This window comes from Castor canadensis, chromosome 9 (genome assembly GCF_047511655.1).
Source record: "Castor canadensis chromosome 9, mCasCan1.hap1v2, whole genome shotgun sequence".
NCBI classification, from domain to species: Eukaryota; Metazoa; Chordata; class Mammalia; order Rodentia; family Castoridae; genus Castor; species Castor canadensis.
The window spans coordinates 33760440-33777813 of record NC_133394.1 but is presented as its reverse complement, the minus strand read 5'-3'; positions in this window follow the sequence as shown (position 1 = coordinate 33777813).

The following is a 17374-nucleotide window of genomic DNA, read 5'->3' as shown; positions in this document are numbered from 1 at the left end:
GAAATGATTGGCCTTAAAATTTAAGAGTATTACTCAATGGCAATAATAAAACTGGCAAGACAATGAGGGCTACTTGGCCCAGCTTGTTGGCTACTAGTATTTGCAGCTTGATTAGAAACAAAATATGAGAGAAAGAGGAATCAAGATGACTCCAAGATTTGATCTGAGTAAATGGAGAAATAGACTTTCTACTTCTGAGATAGGGAAGAATGCAAACTATTGAAGTCCTTGATCTATGTTCCTTGGCTTTGACTTAGGCTCTTGGCCTGTTGCAGCTCATCCAGAGAAACAATCCTTCATTTCACCCCCTCTTTCCACTTCTCAACCATTTGGATTTCTGAAAAACCTAACGCTCCTCATATTTAAAATCTCTTATAATTACATAACCTTACAACTCAGAGAATAGACAATTCATTGTTTCTTATTTCACCAACATGATTATTTTATAACATCTCACAAACAGAATGAAAGTGTGTGTGTGTTTGTGGTGTTTACCCCTCAGAATTTTGCTTTGCCCCTGGCATGAGCCATTTTGGGTGTTTGACTCATTTATGTCATTGTTTCTATCTTGGCCACTTGTTTATTTTGGGCCTCATGATAGATGAGCTCACCCAGACCTTAAAATGCAGAATTTAAGGTTGTGTCAGACTATAATTTTATGCTAACTTTGTTTATTCCCCTCTTCAATTACTGAAGTTACTACTCTAATCTCTGGAAAATAACTTGCTTGCTAGTAAATTAGAAGCTGGTGTCCCACTTCTTAGTGTGACTATGTGTATGCAATTTAATTATATTGAAACTATGCATTATCTTCTCTAAACTAACTTTTCTTTATTCTTGGAGATTTGTTTCATGTGTGGGAAAAGTGGTAAATGTCTTGAAATAGGTAGGAAATTATCAAACCTCAAGCTATGAGGTACTTACATAAAGGCTGATGATTCCCCCTGTCCTACCAGGAGAGCTGAGAAGGAAGAAAGGAAGGCTTAAGCTAGCTTTTGATTGGACTACAGGAGTGAAAGTTCTGAGGCCTCCATCTTTGTGCAATGCAATAAACCATGACTGTGACTGTGGCTAGGGAAATATTTTAAATGAGGAATAAGGTAAGACTCAAGACCAAGAATGCTCAGTTTATGAACTCTGTGGGTTTTATTTTCAGTTTCTGTAAATCTGTAGTCCTTTATAAACAGAACAAAGTGGTCAATTTTCACAGGGGCTGTGCTAGTACAGTGGTACCAAGGGCTTAGTTTGGGAACAAAGTCATTAAAAATAACTATATACATAGAACTCAGTCATAAATAATGTTCCACAAAGGATCCAAAGACTCCAAAGCTGAGTTACTTCTGTGTATCTAAAAATCTTCTTCAGGCTGCCTGGGCTTAAGTAAGGTAAAACCCTAAAGGACTCCTCTGATTCCCTTCTCTCTCTTTCCTCCATTTGCCTCCCTTCCTCTGCCTTCTCCCATCCCATCCCAACATTCCCTCTCAAACAGCTCATGGTTCAGCAGTTGCTAAAGGAATCAGCTCAAGAATGAGAGAATTAATGAAAGAGAACAAATAAATAAAATTAAATAAATGAAAAATTCCTGAGGCTCCGTTGTCCTTTCACTAAGCCCCACATTGTGATATAGGCTTTCTGTTCTTTCCTTTCCCCTCATCATTCTGGTCTTTAAGATTTAGTTTCTACCAGATTTTACCAGGATAAAAATGTTAAATAAAAATAGTGAAACTGATATCACCTGTTCACTAGAACTAAAAAGGCCATTCAAGATCTTCACTCACTTCTCATTTTTGCTTTCTCCAATTTTAATTACTACGTCTTTCTTTCATTGCATACGATGATGCAGGAAATTTTGTTGTCACATGCATGCCTATAATGGACCCTTCTTGTCACATCCACAAGCCCAACTTTTCCACACTTTCAAGCCAATGTAGTTTGTGCTCCTTGTGAATAAATGTTCTTTTCATCTAAGAAGACTTTCCTGGCTATCTGCCTTTTCTAAATGTAATTGACTCATCCTATTCTTGGGCTCCATCTTCTTGTTCTCACAGAAAACACCACATTTAATTGGTTAAACAGATATGCACACAATTTCCTGTCTTCTCTTGCAAGATGAAGGCCAAGAAAATATTTATCTTCTTCACCTTGTCTTCCAGTGCTTGGGTCATAGTAGGTACTTTACGGAGCCTTATAGGGACTGTATACTATGTACCAGGCACTTCTAGTTGCTTTGATAGGTTAGGTAATTTAACTTTTAAATAGTATGTTGGTTTGCTTCTTCTACTTTTAATTTATTTTTATGAATGAGAAGACTGAAGTTCAGAGGATACAACTGGTGGGAAGTCATGCATAATTACTAGTAGTGGCAGTATTTAACAGTCATAGAGGAAGAACTCACTGTCTAATTTTGGTGTGTATCAAAATCACCAAGAAGCCTGGTTAAAACAAAATGCTGGGCCACTCCCTTAAAATTCCTGATTCAGTAGGTCTGGAAGGGGACCCAAGAATGAGTATTTCTAACAAGATTCCAGATGATGCTGATGACACTGATTTGGGGACCATACTTGGGGGACCACTGCTTTGTACCATCCGTGCATACTAATCTAGGAGTAGCTGCACTCTAGCAGGATTATGGATACAAGTAATTTTGTAAGTAGTCTGAAAGCTGTATCAGGTATCAAGCCTGTCTGTAAATTTAATTGGCTTTACATTCTATCTATCTATCTATCTATCTATCTATCTATCTATCTATCTATCATCTATCTGGCTACCTATCATGTCTCCACACCCCAATAACCATTTCACTGATTTTCCAAATGTTTGTAGATGTTATTCTGGTTACTAGTCTAAAAACTTTTAGGAGGTATCATTGAATTTATGGGATATTTTTATTATTATGTGTTCTTTGAAATACAATCACTGTCATGTGAAGAGAAGCAGGTTAACATAAAGGAAAGTAATTATCAAGTGCTGTAGTATGAATGTACCTTCCAAAACTCATGCTGAAATTTAATTGGCACTGTGAAAGTATTGGGAGGTGGGACCTTTATGAGATGATTAGGTTATAAGGGCTCCACCTTCATGAATAGAATAATGAATGCCATTATCACAGGAGTGGGTAATTATTGTGGAAATGGCTTTGCTACAAAATTGAGGACATTTTCTCTTGTCTTCTCTCTCCTCTCTCATATTCTCTTGCCACATGATTCTCTCCACCATGCTATGATGTAGCAAGAAGACCCCTAGCAGATAAGTTCCTCAATCTTAGTCCTCCCAGCCTGCCTTGTGAGAAATAAACTTTTCTTCCTGTGTAAGTTGCCCATTTTGTGACATTCTTTCAGAACAGAAAATGGACTAAGACATAAGATTACAATAATTGGGTAAAGTTATGGCTCTACTTTATGATGTATAACTATTCAGTTGATTTAAAAAGTGTGGTCAAAGGAATTTCTGGTCATATAAAAGATGTAAGTGAACATAGAAAGCTATTAATATATAAGTACATTTTCATAGAATTCATAGAAATTTGTGAGAAAAACACACGAAATAATAGAGCTATGTTTGGGTAGTAGCTAAATTATTTCTTTCTCCTCTTTTTTCTCCCTTCCTCCATCCTTTTCCTGTTCTTTATGTCTGTATCTTTTAAATTTTCTCTAATAATTATTTTTTATTCATTTACTTATGGTTTGAATATCTATGTTCTCTACAAAATTCATTTTGAAATTTAATCTTTGTCTTAGTACATTTGTCTTAGTCCTTTTTGTGATTCCACAGCAGAATATCTGAAACTGGGTAATTTATAAAAAAAACAGAAATTTGCTTCTCACACTCCTAGGGAATGGGAAGTCCAAGATCAAGGTGCTGTCATTTGATGTGGCCTTTTTGCTATGTCATCACATGGCATAAGAGTAAAAAACAAACCCATTCTCACAAAGCATGTTTTTGATGGCATTAATCCATTCCTAAATAGCTCCCCCAAAGTTACACCATGATATGGGATTACATTTCCAACACAAAATTTTTAGAGGATACATTTAGATCATACCAATCTCCAATGCAATGGTATAAAGAAGCAAGCCTTGAAGAGGTATAAATGCCTTTTAAAAGAGCTGGAGGGAACCAGCTAGGCCCTTTTGCCCTTCTATATTCTTTCATGTAAGGACACATACAGCAAGGTATATCTGGAATCGCTGAACAGCCCTTACCAGACACTGAGTCACAGTGCCTTGACCTCAGACTTCCCATCCTCCAGAACTGTGACCAATAAATTTCTGTAATTTCCTAACAAATAACCCATCCTAAGGTATTTTCTTATAGAAACCTGAATGAACTAAGGCACTCATGTCATAAATACACACTCCACATGATAAGACCTACTCTTCCTTACAACACGCTATATGTAAAGTATGATTTCTTTACGCCCTGGAACCATCTAGAAAGACTCTCCAGCTTTGGGAACTTGTATACTCTCCTCATGCCACCTCAGGCTTTGTCTTCTTGAGTCTAACAGATCTAGATAGGCAAGTTCAGAAAGGCACCACACAAACAAGCCCAGCTTCTTGAACATGGTAATAGCATTCCCAACACAACATCCTTATAGTTTCTTTTGTCTATACTCTTATCTCCTCTGGTATTTGTATAAATTACTTCCTCAGTTCATTGAAATTTTTGCTCAAACAATCCTACTGAGAGCCATTGCCTCTGAAAACAGTACCTAAAGTTTGTACCCTGTCATTCTCTCTACCCTTACCTTATATTCTTTTTTTTCATAGCAGTTATCATAAATGTGCTCAACAAATACTGTGAAACATGTAAGTGAAATAACCCAGACTGAGGAAGACAAATACTTCATATCCTCTTTCATATGTGACATCTAGACCTTAAAAAATGAATGATGTAAGTGTAAAGTGGGGACAGTTTGGAACCAGTGGGATGCGGGGAGGGTAAAAGAAGAAGATGAAAGGGTAGTAAATATTATCAAAGTTCTTTATACACATTTATGAAAATAGAATATTGAAGTCTGTTAAAATTGTTTAAAAAGAGGGAGAATGAGAAACAGTAATGAAGGGAGTGAATTTAATTGAAGTACATTATATGCATTTATGAAACTATCACAATGAAACCCCTTTGTACAATTAATGTATGCTAATAAAAAAAGGTGGGAAAAACCCCACATAAGTGACTTTATGCCTCATCACTATTTTACAGGGTAGGTACTAACATGGTACCTATTTTTAAAGCTTAGAGAGAATTAAGTTTGTGGCCCATTTGAACCAAGTAATCTGATACCACAGTGCCTGTTGTTAATAACCACAGATCAGGATGTCCTTTTATTGACTGGTTAATGTCTGTTGTTTCAGTGCTGGAAAACAGACACTTGACACTTGTAAGAGCAGAGATGGATAGATAGTAAAATGTTGCTGATTATGAAACGTCTGGATACATGAAAAATTACTAAGGGTATGAGTATGAAAAATTATGTGCACTTCTAAGTTATCAGCGAGCAATTGAAAATGCCTTCTTTTATATGAGAGGGTCAGATGGTTTTATTAAAGATCTATGCTTCCAGAGAAACTGATTGTAGTATATGCCAGGAGAAATATTTTGTTATCTCCTATTTGTGACAGAAAGAGGAAATAACAAAAACAGGAAAGTATGTGTGTGATGTGTATAGAATGACAGATAGGTAACTAACTGAGTAGCAAGAATTAGGTAAAAGGTATGTACTGGCAATCTGTATAGGACCTAGACTTCCCCTTGAGTCTTTTTTCTATTTGTCATTCAGGACCTGGATCTGAGGCCTTTTCTCTGTCTTTGTATCTGAGAGTTACAAAGCATCACTGACAATGGTCTTCTTAGTAAAACTGAAAATCAAAGTGTCACTCAAAGGACCCAAAGAATGGGGATGTTGCACAGGGCTAAGTTGGCTACTTTTATAGGAGCTTTGGGCCTGGTATGAGCCAATAATCCCAGGGACTTATTCGCCAACATGACAGTTCCTCTGGTTTAATGCCTGTACTTTTTGAGAATAAACCATTTACACTGAGGCTTAAGGCTCTTACTCCTTATCCATAAGGGACAGTCTGGTCTACCCTTTGTCATTGCCAGTATCCGATATCTGCCATGGGGAATTAATGCTTTGAAATTTGTACTTTCATAAATTTGATTTCTACTCTTTTAGAATTTGCTTTTAAAGGAACATTAAGCATTTTCAATTTTTTAGGAAGTTTTATAATGAGACAGGAGATATGCCTATAAGCAAAGTTTTTTTTTTTGTTTCAAAAATAAAAAAATTGCAGTTCAAAGCTTATAGAGTTCTTATTACTCTGTTTTGGGTGAATGTCGTAATGAGGGTATCCCTCCATTAATAATACTGATAATACAGATATCCTCCAATAGCACTGCCATTTGAAACTCTGCACGAAGCCTTTGTTTCAAGCGCTAACAGAAACAAAATATATACTGCCTATAATAATCTCAGACTTCCACTTGGCGTGTCTCAGTATAACTTTAAGTGAGTTCTGAAGAAGATCCTTGGTGGAATTGTATGCTGGTATTGAAGGGAGATCTATTTCCATCTCATGGTCAAACTTCTTTTTTGGCATTTCTTCTTCATAAGAAAAGAAAGAAAAGAAAACATAAAAATCTAAGACTATTCTATTATCTCTTCATAGGCATTGAAGATGAACCAAAGATACCCAAGATAACATATTAAGAGTTTAAAGAAAAACAAATTGAAATAAAAGGGACATAATAAGTATTTGAGTATATGATTTATTAAGACCTCTCTGAAACATCCGAAGGCATTGTTTAAGTGGTAGAGCACCTATTTATCTAAGTGCAAAACTCTGAATTCAAACCCTGAACCACCAAAAATGACTTACATGAAACAAAATATTTCAATCTACATTTTAAAAGGGAATACCAAATGTAAGAATTCAAGGGAATTATTCTCATTCTTAAGAAATTTGATAGTGAACAAGATTTAGCCAATCAAAAAATGACTAGAAAAGTCACAAGAGAAAAAAATCGTGGTGATTATTGAATCTGTTTAATCATAGAATAAAGACTGAAATAAATGTTAAGATTTTTTAGGTCAGGTCCAAATGTAAATATTGTAATCTTCACTAATCGGAAAACTGGCCAAAATTAGAAGAATAAATATTCTGACCTCTAGCAAATCAAAGAGTAAAGGTAAGAGTATGTTTAACAGCACAGAGATAAATACAGCAAAGTATTTTAAAGCTTCAAAAAGAAAGAATCTAAAATATAACAGGAAAAAATCAGTCTTCTCAATAATTGTAATCAGGTTAAACTTGCACAGTAGCATAAAAACATTATCATTTGGATTACAAAGAAAAATTATATCTGAAAAAAAAAGAAAAAAGTTCTGCCAGGTGAATACTAACAAAAGGAAAGCATGTGCCCAGCCAGTATGAAACAAGATGTCCTTATGAAGGAAGTGAAGATGGCAAAGAATTTCCTTCTATTCCAACTCTTCCACAAGCATTGTATTTGGATAAATTCACCAGAGAATTATAACTAATTATGAAAATATCAGGGAATAAATATGCTCTATAAATGATTCTAGTACATTAAAAAGTAATGGAAGAGCTGAACATCAAAACACATACACATTTATACTTACAATGTATATTTCTGTCGAGCTACTCAAGAAATAAACCTGGTGAGGAATATTAGGTAGTGGGAGGAGAGAGGTATGAGGGTGACTCTTCATTGTATATCACTTAATACAAACAGAAAAAATATATACAGTTGTATTTATACATTTGTCAAGTGGCACCTTCACTGCACAAAGACTAAAAGAAGTAATATCCTCTTTCAAACTTTGAGAAACCACAGTAGCTTGCATAAGTGGCAAGAGTTAAATGGCAAGACAGTGAGGACAAGAGAGGATGGCTTGAATATACCAAATCTCTGAGTGCTCTCACAGGTGGAGACAGCTATCCAGAGGTTGGAGCTAAGTCACCCAGCTGGGACAGAGCCCACACAGTCAACTGTATAACCATAGGTGTCATCATGCCTATAGGCAGACGTGAATTTATTGTGAAGCAAATGGAACTTGAATGATCTCCCTTACCCAAGACAGGGAGGTTGGAAGGTAGGAAAGCTCTGCATTGATTGTAACCTTGCCCATATGGCTCAGGAAGAGGCCACCAGTTGAAAGCAAGACAATGGTCCTCCTTCTCTTCATTGCTGCAGGGATCGTCTTTCCTTTTCAAGAAGAACAACATATTCTCAGTCAAATAGCTCTGATTTCTTTCCTATAAAGTTCAGGAAGTCTGACATCCTTCCTTCATTTCTTTCCATCTCCTTTCTGTTAACTTCCAACCAGCAGTTTTTCTGTTGAGATGGCTAAATCCAACTTTCTCTCTTATACACTGATATGCCATAACAAACATAACATAGACTACACAGACTGGGGGGCCCATAAAAAATATTTATTTCTCACAGTTTTGGTGGCTGGGAAGTCCTAGATCAAGGTGTCAGGAGATTTGTTATCTGATGAAGACCCACTTCCTGGTTTATAAATGACGATCTTGGTGTTGTGTCCTCACAAGGCAGAAGTGGCCAGGGAGCTCTTTGGGGTCTCTTTTATAAGGACTAATCCCATTTGTGAGATCACCTCACCAATCACCTCCAAAAGCCCCATTTCTAAGTGTCATCACATTAGAGATTAGGTTTCAACATGAGAATTTGGGGAGGAAATAAACATTCATTGAGAGCATACCTAACATGAAACGAATACTCATGATTTTATTTTTTAAATTATGTAAGGTTCACTCTCAAAAAAAAAAAAAAAACCACTAGATTTTCCCTTTCCCTTAGGACAATACTTTGCTGAAGCCATAGACCAAATTTAAGAAACATTTTCCCCTGCTACCCTTTTAGCCAATCATAACAGAAACAGCTCTGGGAGTAGAGAGGATGCCCAGATGTCATGAAGGACATTCTAAGAGTCCAGTGACTCTGGGTTTATTGAGTTTTCCTGCTTCTTGGCAGCAGGAAGTTTGTCTGTGAGTGAAGAGCCTTGAGAACAGCTATTGGCAGTCCCAGGGAAGACCCCTTAGACTTTTAGGATCAATCTGTACCCTAGCATCTAGGAGAGCAGGGCCTTTGGGGATTTTTTTTTTTTTTTTGACATGTCAAATGATTTTCTGCTGATTTGAGCAGGTGGAATAATTGTGTCTGAGCAGGGACTCTGGAATGTCAATTAAAGAATGACATTGTACTCTGGACTGGTGGAAATTGTCCATACAACTTGTATTGACTTCTGCAATGCCATTAAGCATGTTAAATTGAATCAAGATGCTCCATTGCTGCCTCTCAGCTTACCAAACATATGGAAGGAAAAACAGATTAATGGAGTTTCCAAACATCCTAGAAACTACTTTTTTTGGACCAGTTTCCTAGCTTTTTTTCTTTTCATCCTTATACTGTTTCTCTTTCTTTAAATGTCTTATATTTTTCCAACCAGGATAATCACTCTTCCATAATGATTATTCCAGTCATTGTGTTCTTCTAGGCCAAAGGATACAAAAAAGTAAACCAACTTATTCTGATTTCACAGCTGCTATACACCAGCAGGAAAGGTATATAATTATTTCAGGCGAAAGAAGAAAGGAAACCATGTGCAATCCAACCCAGGTTATCAATTTTGACTCATTGAGGAATAAGAAAAATGAAAAAAAAATGTCAGTTTTAATATTTTTATGAAAGTGGGACAACTGAATGCCAGATTCTATAGCCATGAAGAATTGACCAGAGCACAATAAACAGCTAAAAAATCTGTCTTTCTTTCCTTGCCCAGAGGCCAAGATTGAATAATAATAATAATGTTCAAAGGTTCTAGACTGTAAGTTGTCAAACAAACCTTCCAAAAGTTTTAGATCTACATAAATTCAATATCCCTAAAATTAGTATTTTCCTCACACGTACTTCTAAAACTCTCCTCCATCTGGCCATCTGTACCTCCTTCTCTAGCTTTCTAATCCACCAGTAAAAGAACACAACCATCTGCCTTCAACAAGTACATCCAGTTGCCTTACAGACATATTTCCACGAATTTCTAGCAAAAAAAAAAAGAAGGAAGTGTAAAGCAATGGACCTAAAATGTCTTTCCCAACACCCATCATCAAGTTTCTTCAGTGAATGTTCTAAACATACATTTATTAGATGCGTGTTCCATTGATCTATTATTCCAACTAAAAACAGATTTTTTTCTTCAATTTTACATTTCTAGGTTTATAGAGCTGTTACTTCCAGCAAAGTTAGCTATACATTTAGAAACTGTATGATAGAATTATATTGATCTTTGCCCTCCTGGAATCCATTCAGCCTTCCCTTGGAGTCCTCTAGCTTTCCTCTGAAAAATCACTTCCTCCTTCAGGCTCAATGCATGGCTCATAGCATAGCATGGACCTGTGGTTCAAACTTTGCCAGTAATTGTTTTGTGATGGCTGTGTGATCTCGTCAGCTTAATAAGGTTCAAGAGACTTTTACTTGGGCTGCTGGGAGATAAAGCACTGCTCTCTTGAGGGAAGGGTTGATGAAGATGAGGTGTAACTTGAACTCTCCAACATATCTGGTTAGAATATAAAATGGTGTAGCTAGAAAGCTATACGTTTTTTAAAATGATAACCTAAACCTGTGCACCCCAGACATCCCACAAGCTACCTTATTGCAGTGGGGCAAGAAGATTGGGGGAATGTTTGTTCATTGATGATGGTGATGGACTCAAAGTGTATACCACTGTTCCCATTCATGAACATAGGCAAGTAAATTGTGCTTCCGTAATGTAGATTTCAAAAATAAAACTAAACCAATAAAACCAATTTGAAATCAGTCTGCTTTTTATTATCATTATGAAACAATTCAAAGTGATCTTTTATGTAAGTTCCGAACAAATTCTTCAATTATGTTGCATCATATGTGAAATTAATTCAGAGAACATCCAGTGATGATATATTTGGCTCTCAGCACTGTGTGCTTAACAGATAATTGTCTTGAGAATGACATCTCCACTGCTTGTGATACTTTGGGTTTGCTGTGTGGATAGTTTTCTCTGTGATGTACCGGTACCTGTTCAACAATTGGTTGCCCCCATATTTCTCGCCTTTGCTGATTTCTTGGTATCTTTACACCTTCAAAACTAATCTGTAGCTACTACAATTATGTTTTTGAGCAAGGATTGGGAAGAATTGGTTCCAACCGCTGCTTGTGAGTCACATTGGATGATTGGACAATCCTACACTGAGCTAGATCATTCACTTCCTTTGACACTAAGTTCCTACATTTACACATTACCCTTGAATAAGTATGATCACAAATTATATAGTTGAGGAAACAAAACTTTAATCACCTTAACTCATAATTGTATCTGGAAATTATTATCTGAACTTTGCAGAATTTACTCTTTGGAAACACATATATTACTTTTCTATTTAAAAAATATATTAATGTGATTAAAATTATTAGTCACAGTTTTCTTTTTATATTATCACATTTAATAAATTTGTTTCTATTTGCATAGCTATGTGTACAAGTTCAATGAAAGCACATTTTAAAATCTATATTTCTTTTTGCATTACTTATTTAATTGTGTGAATATTACTAAACATTTTGTTTTATAGTGGAGGGATGTTAAAAAATAATTCACTCCAGGTGCTCCATGTGCTAAGTAGACAACTGAATAGATAGATTACTTATACAAGTATGGAAATACCAGATACAGACCAAAACATAATTTTAAATAAATATTTCAAATATGAGATTTGCTATAAAATAAAGTCAAGTCTTAATACTAGATATATTTTTTCTGATTCATACCCAACTTATTCTTCTATCAAGAACATAAACTGGAATGAAATTGTTACTGGGTTCTTATTCACACTGTCATGAAAACTGTTTTGGTATCTATTTTTCAGTAAAATAAATTGTAATGGATATGCCTGTGATCTTTCCTAACATAGAAATGGATATTATTACCTTCTTGTTGGCACTGACAAATTTGTAGCAATAAAAAGTGAAATGATTTAAGAAACAAAGTAGGAAAAGCAAAGTCAGATCTTAAACCTCAGTCTCTACTGAGGTCCTAGAAAAGCATTTAACCCAAAGTCAACTGATCCTTCCAACATTGTTTCCAAACTTAAAATGAAATGGATACTTGTGTTTTGAAAATCCTTTTCCTGGAAGCCAGTAACAGTAGATAATACTCATTAAGCACTTAACCTTTTGATCACTATGCTAACCACTTTGTAAATATCACCTCACATATTTAACATAATTCACAATTTCAACATCTCCATTTTACAAATGGGAAAACTGAGGCATAGCAATTTTAAATAACTCATTTGTGTTCCATCACAATGTTGGTGAGTAGAAACAGAAAGCTAAAACTTAGGTCTCTTATTTTAAACTTCATGTTAACATTAATACTGTTTAATCATGGTTAATGTAAAATGATTTAAGTGCATAAATAATTTCTATTTCAATTTGGCTTCTGTTTGTAAATTCAAGGGCTTCCTGCTAAGTAACTCAAAGGCTTAGAAGTGGAAATGATAGTATGAAAAGAGGTTTCAGGGTTTGCTATAATTTCAGTCAATATTTTATTCTCTAAACTCAGAACCAAGTGTGTTCATAATTATTGTTACCATTCTTTTTATCTCTGTCTGACAATTTACCTTGAAAGTGTCATTATTTTTTAGAGTAAGAGCAGATTTGTCATGGCCATCAGTTTAGAATGCCATCATGATGGTAAAAAGAATCCAAACCATTAATCAATTCCGTCCATTTTTTAAAAAAGAAAGAAAAAGAAATTGCAGATAGGATTTCTAGCTAATGCTAGCAGAGATACTTCCAACTTTGTTCCTAAGTTATTTCACAGGTAAATGAGAAAAAGGATGGGGACCTCAGAGGACTGTAGTTCCGTGTTGAATTAAAGTGGTTATGTAAAATTTTATCTGTCACACTTAGCATTTTTATACATAAAATCCTTGAACTCAAAGTAATTTTACAGAAAAGAGACACGTGCATAGAATATTCATTTCAATGTGGTAAGCAGTTCTGATGACCTTTCACGTACACACGTGGTATGAAATACTAGCCAGCCATTCTAGTGTTATCATTTCTTGGCAAGGAGATCTGAGCTAATCCCTTAACTTCTCCTAGCTTCAGATTTTCATCTGTAAACAATGATAATATAGAGATTTGTGAGCATAGCGTTTAGCAAAGCACTGTACAAATGCTAGAAATGATTAGAGTGGTTCTTTGTCCTTTCCATCCATGATATTCTCTCTTTCTCTTGCTCCCAGGCACTCAGTAGTCTACACCTATGGTTTTGAGCTGCGTGATGAGTTCCCTATGTTCTTCCCTCTTTAACCTACCTTAGTCAATTAGTTCCTCCTGTAAGCATTTGTTTATTTAATATTGCCTAACTTGTCTATCTTGTCTTATTACCTATTTAAGATATTTCCCTCAAGTGTACCAAATTTGTTCACATACTATTATTTACATATTAATCTCTCCCACAATACTGAGAACTTCTAAAAGCAAGAACTGCATCCTTTTCATTTTTTTTATAGCCATTGCCTTCATTCACTATCTGTCAGCTAATGTTTGTTGAATTGGTGATTCCACAATCATTCATGGATTTAAGTTAACAATTACTTGTAGAAGAAAGTATATTAAGGTCTCTGTTAGCATCTAGAGAACTGTGCTTAGTCAGAAAATGTCTTTGCCACAATGCTCACAGTCTACCCAGGAAGACAGGGCATGCAGAGAAGTTGCCTGTAAATATATATACCATGTGATGAGGGCTTTCTCACAGGGCAGATGGGTGTAGGGGAACAGTCCATGGGGTCACACCTCACTTGCCATAGCTCACTGACAATTCACTCCTCTCAAAGCTAGGATTGTATTGCAACTGATTTCCATTTCCATTCAAAATGATCCATCTTAGTTCTGAATCTCTTCCTTGAAGTTGAAGGCAATTTTTGTTCTAATTTATTTCAGTTTCAGTTATCAACTAGAAAACTAGCCTTTTAAAACAATGTAAGATGGTCTAAACACTAAACCCAATGTTCTTTCAATGAGACATGTTAGAGATAACCCTGAAACACTTTCAGGGCTAGTGAATTGAGAAAATAAGAAAGTTCACAAGAAAAAAGTCCAACATACTTTTTCATAGAATCAGAGATTTTCCATTAGAAGTATTTGCAGCAGACACCCTTCCAGCATCTCACTTAAATTTGATGATTCATTATCTTGTTAACACATACAAAAACAGAGAGCCCATGCTTGGGAAGACTACCATTCCATTTTTAGAAACTTCTAACCAGTTTAAAGATTTCATTCGACTACAGCACACAAAGCTTGTTTGATTTCCTCTGAAACTACTAGAAAGGGACCTCACCCACCTTTTACCTAAAAAGCCTTCTTCTCCACATAGACCCATGCTACTGCCCATAAAATTAAAAAAAAAGTCTTTTCAGCTCTGTAACAATATCCCATGAAACCTGTTGTCCATCACTTATTAATTCAACAAATATTTGCTAGAGTAAACTTTACTCCCCATACCCAGAGTTAGACACTGGAAATAATGAGTGCTTAAAATATTCCTCGATCCTTCAGGTCTTTCGGGTGGGCTATTAGTAGAAATGTCCCATTTGAAATATATTTTTGTGTAGGCCTGTCAATGAATAGAAGTGAGGCAAATATTGCATTACCTTCATGAAAAGCCATTTTATTATTGTTGCATAGAACTGGATTTGTAATAACTACAACCCTCTGAGTTTTTTTTATAGGAAGAAATGTTGAGTCACGAATTCTCCTTGCCTTTGATTTTTATACAGATCCAATGTGTTAGCTGTTCTTCATAATTTTCTGTACCTAACGTTTCTCTAGCTCAGTCTCTATACGTTCATTAAGATATAGTTTAAAATGCATAAAAAGAGGGTCAGACATAGTGCACACACCTGTAATCCCAGTTACACAGGGGGCATAGGTAGGAGAATTGAGGTCCAGACTGACCTAGTCAAAAAGCCCTTCTGATACCTTAAAAGCAACTGAGGCCAATAGGAAAAGGCGACCAGGAACTAGAGAAAAGGTTAGATAAAAAACAATTAACCTAGAAGGTAACACACACACACAGGAAATTAATTTGAGTCATCTCCCTGTTTGGCTATCCTTATCTCAACCAGCAAAAACCCTTGTTCCTTCCTATTATTGCTTATACTCTCTCTTCAATAAAATTAGAGATAAGGGCAAAATAATTTCTGCTGGGTATTGAGGGGGTCAGGGGGAGACGGAGGGGGCAGAGTGGGTGGTAAGGGAGGGGGTAGGGGCAGGGGGAGAAATGACCCAAGCATTGTATGCACATATGAATAATAAAACAATTTTTTAAAAAAAGCCCTTCTGAAATATAACTAACACCAAAAGGGATGGTGGGGGCGGTGGGGGTGGGGGGACAGTGGTAGAATGCCTTCTCAGCAAGCACAAGGCCCTGCATTCAAACTCCAGTACCAGAACAACAACAAAAAAGCTGGGAATTGGTGGCTCATTCCTGTAATCCTAACTACTTCAGAGGCTGAAATCAGGAGGATCATTGTTCAAAGCCAGCTTAGACAACAGCTGAGCAAGATAGTATATGCCTGCCATCCCAGTGACTGGGGGAAATTTAAAATAGGAGAATCACAGCTCAGGCTTGCTTAGGAAAAAAGTGAGACCATATCTCCAAAATAAACAGAGTAAAAAGGGCTGGAAGTGTGGCTCAGGCAATAAAATGCCTGCCCAGCAAGTTTGAAGGCCTGAATTCAAACCCCAGTATGGCAAGAAAAAAAAGAATTTCTTCCAGTAATCTTTTGGGAGAATTTTTAATGAACAGCAACACATAAGCCCACCTGTACCAGTAAGCATTAAGATATCAAAAATACTTGAATGAAAATGCACTGAATTTTCTAATACTTTTTAAATCTGAATTGGTGTTTTATAAGTTAAATAAGACATAGCCTGGTAGTGATCATAGTTTATTTGGAAGTGTTCATATGTCATTAGTGAAAGTCTGTCCTTAAAATATACGCTAGATTTATTTGTGTGTATATATATGTGCATATATATAATGAATAATTTGTTTTAGAAATTTATATATTTCTAACTTTGTAAAATGTTCAGATATTTCACAACACATCTGCAATTATTTTCATGCTCTAGGATGTAATTCAGATGAACTCTACTTTCTAATTCAGAGGGAGACATGTAATAGAAGATAGAAAAGTATGGCTTGTGGAGTTTACCAGGCTTAGCTTGCCATCCCAGAATCTACACTAAATAGGCTTTGTGTTGTTGAGTAACTTAATGCCTGTCTCTGTAAAAGTAACTTAATTTTCTGTAAAAATAATGCTATTTTTCTATAAAAGTAATGCTATCTTCAAATTCTTAGGAATGTGTTACAGATGTGTATACAATTTCACTGAAGATAAAATCTTAAACACAGAAACGCATTTCACTTATTCATTGATATGTTCCCAGAACCTATAAGAATGCATGTGCTAAATTTCAAAAACAGTAATTGTTGAATAAATGCACACACAACGCATAATAGACATACCTTGTGCCTAATTTCTTCTTGGCAAAGTTTTACCCTCTTCAAAGATCAGTATCTTTCTTATGGAAAGTAGAAATAAAATAAATGTTGACTTAGTCTCTTTCTCCCTTTTAGCATCCCAACATCTGGCCCAAGGCTAACCTTTCCCTACAATCTTTTTGCACATACAGTGGAAAAAATGTTATTTCTGTTTCTTTAGTATAGTTCAAACTCTTACTCATTCCAAATTTTCCCATTTTTCAATTAATTCTCTGTTTAGAATAATTCTTTATATTTTTCATATGAAATGTACGTCTTCTTCCATCATATCTTCCTTTTCAGATAATTCCTGTATCATTACACTGGTTTCTTTATGTCACCCATTTTTATTCTTTGATTAGATTAAATTATCTGACTTAATTTTCTTAGAGATTCCTATCCTGTTAAAATTCCAATTCTTTTTCAGTCACCCTTTTCTTTTTGTTTCTGAACTTAGGTTTTCTATGAATAATTTTGAAGTTCTTTCCCAAGAACCAGTGCGCACATCCAAATATATTCTTTCTACAGCCTTCCTTTGATTTTATGCCAATGCTTATACATGGAAAATAAGCTCTTCACTTTTTTCCAAGATATTCAAAGTGGCAATCCCCATAGTTCCTTCCAGAAAATAAGTTTATTAGTCAGAAAAGTCAAATATATTCTAGTTTAAGATGAGGTTTAAGATGAATGAGGTTTCCAAAAGACATCTTTATATATGATGGCTACCATGCACTA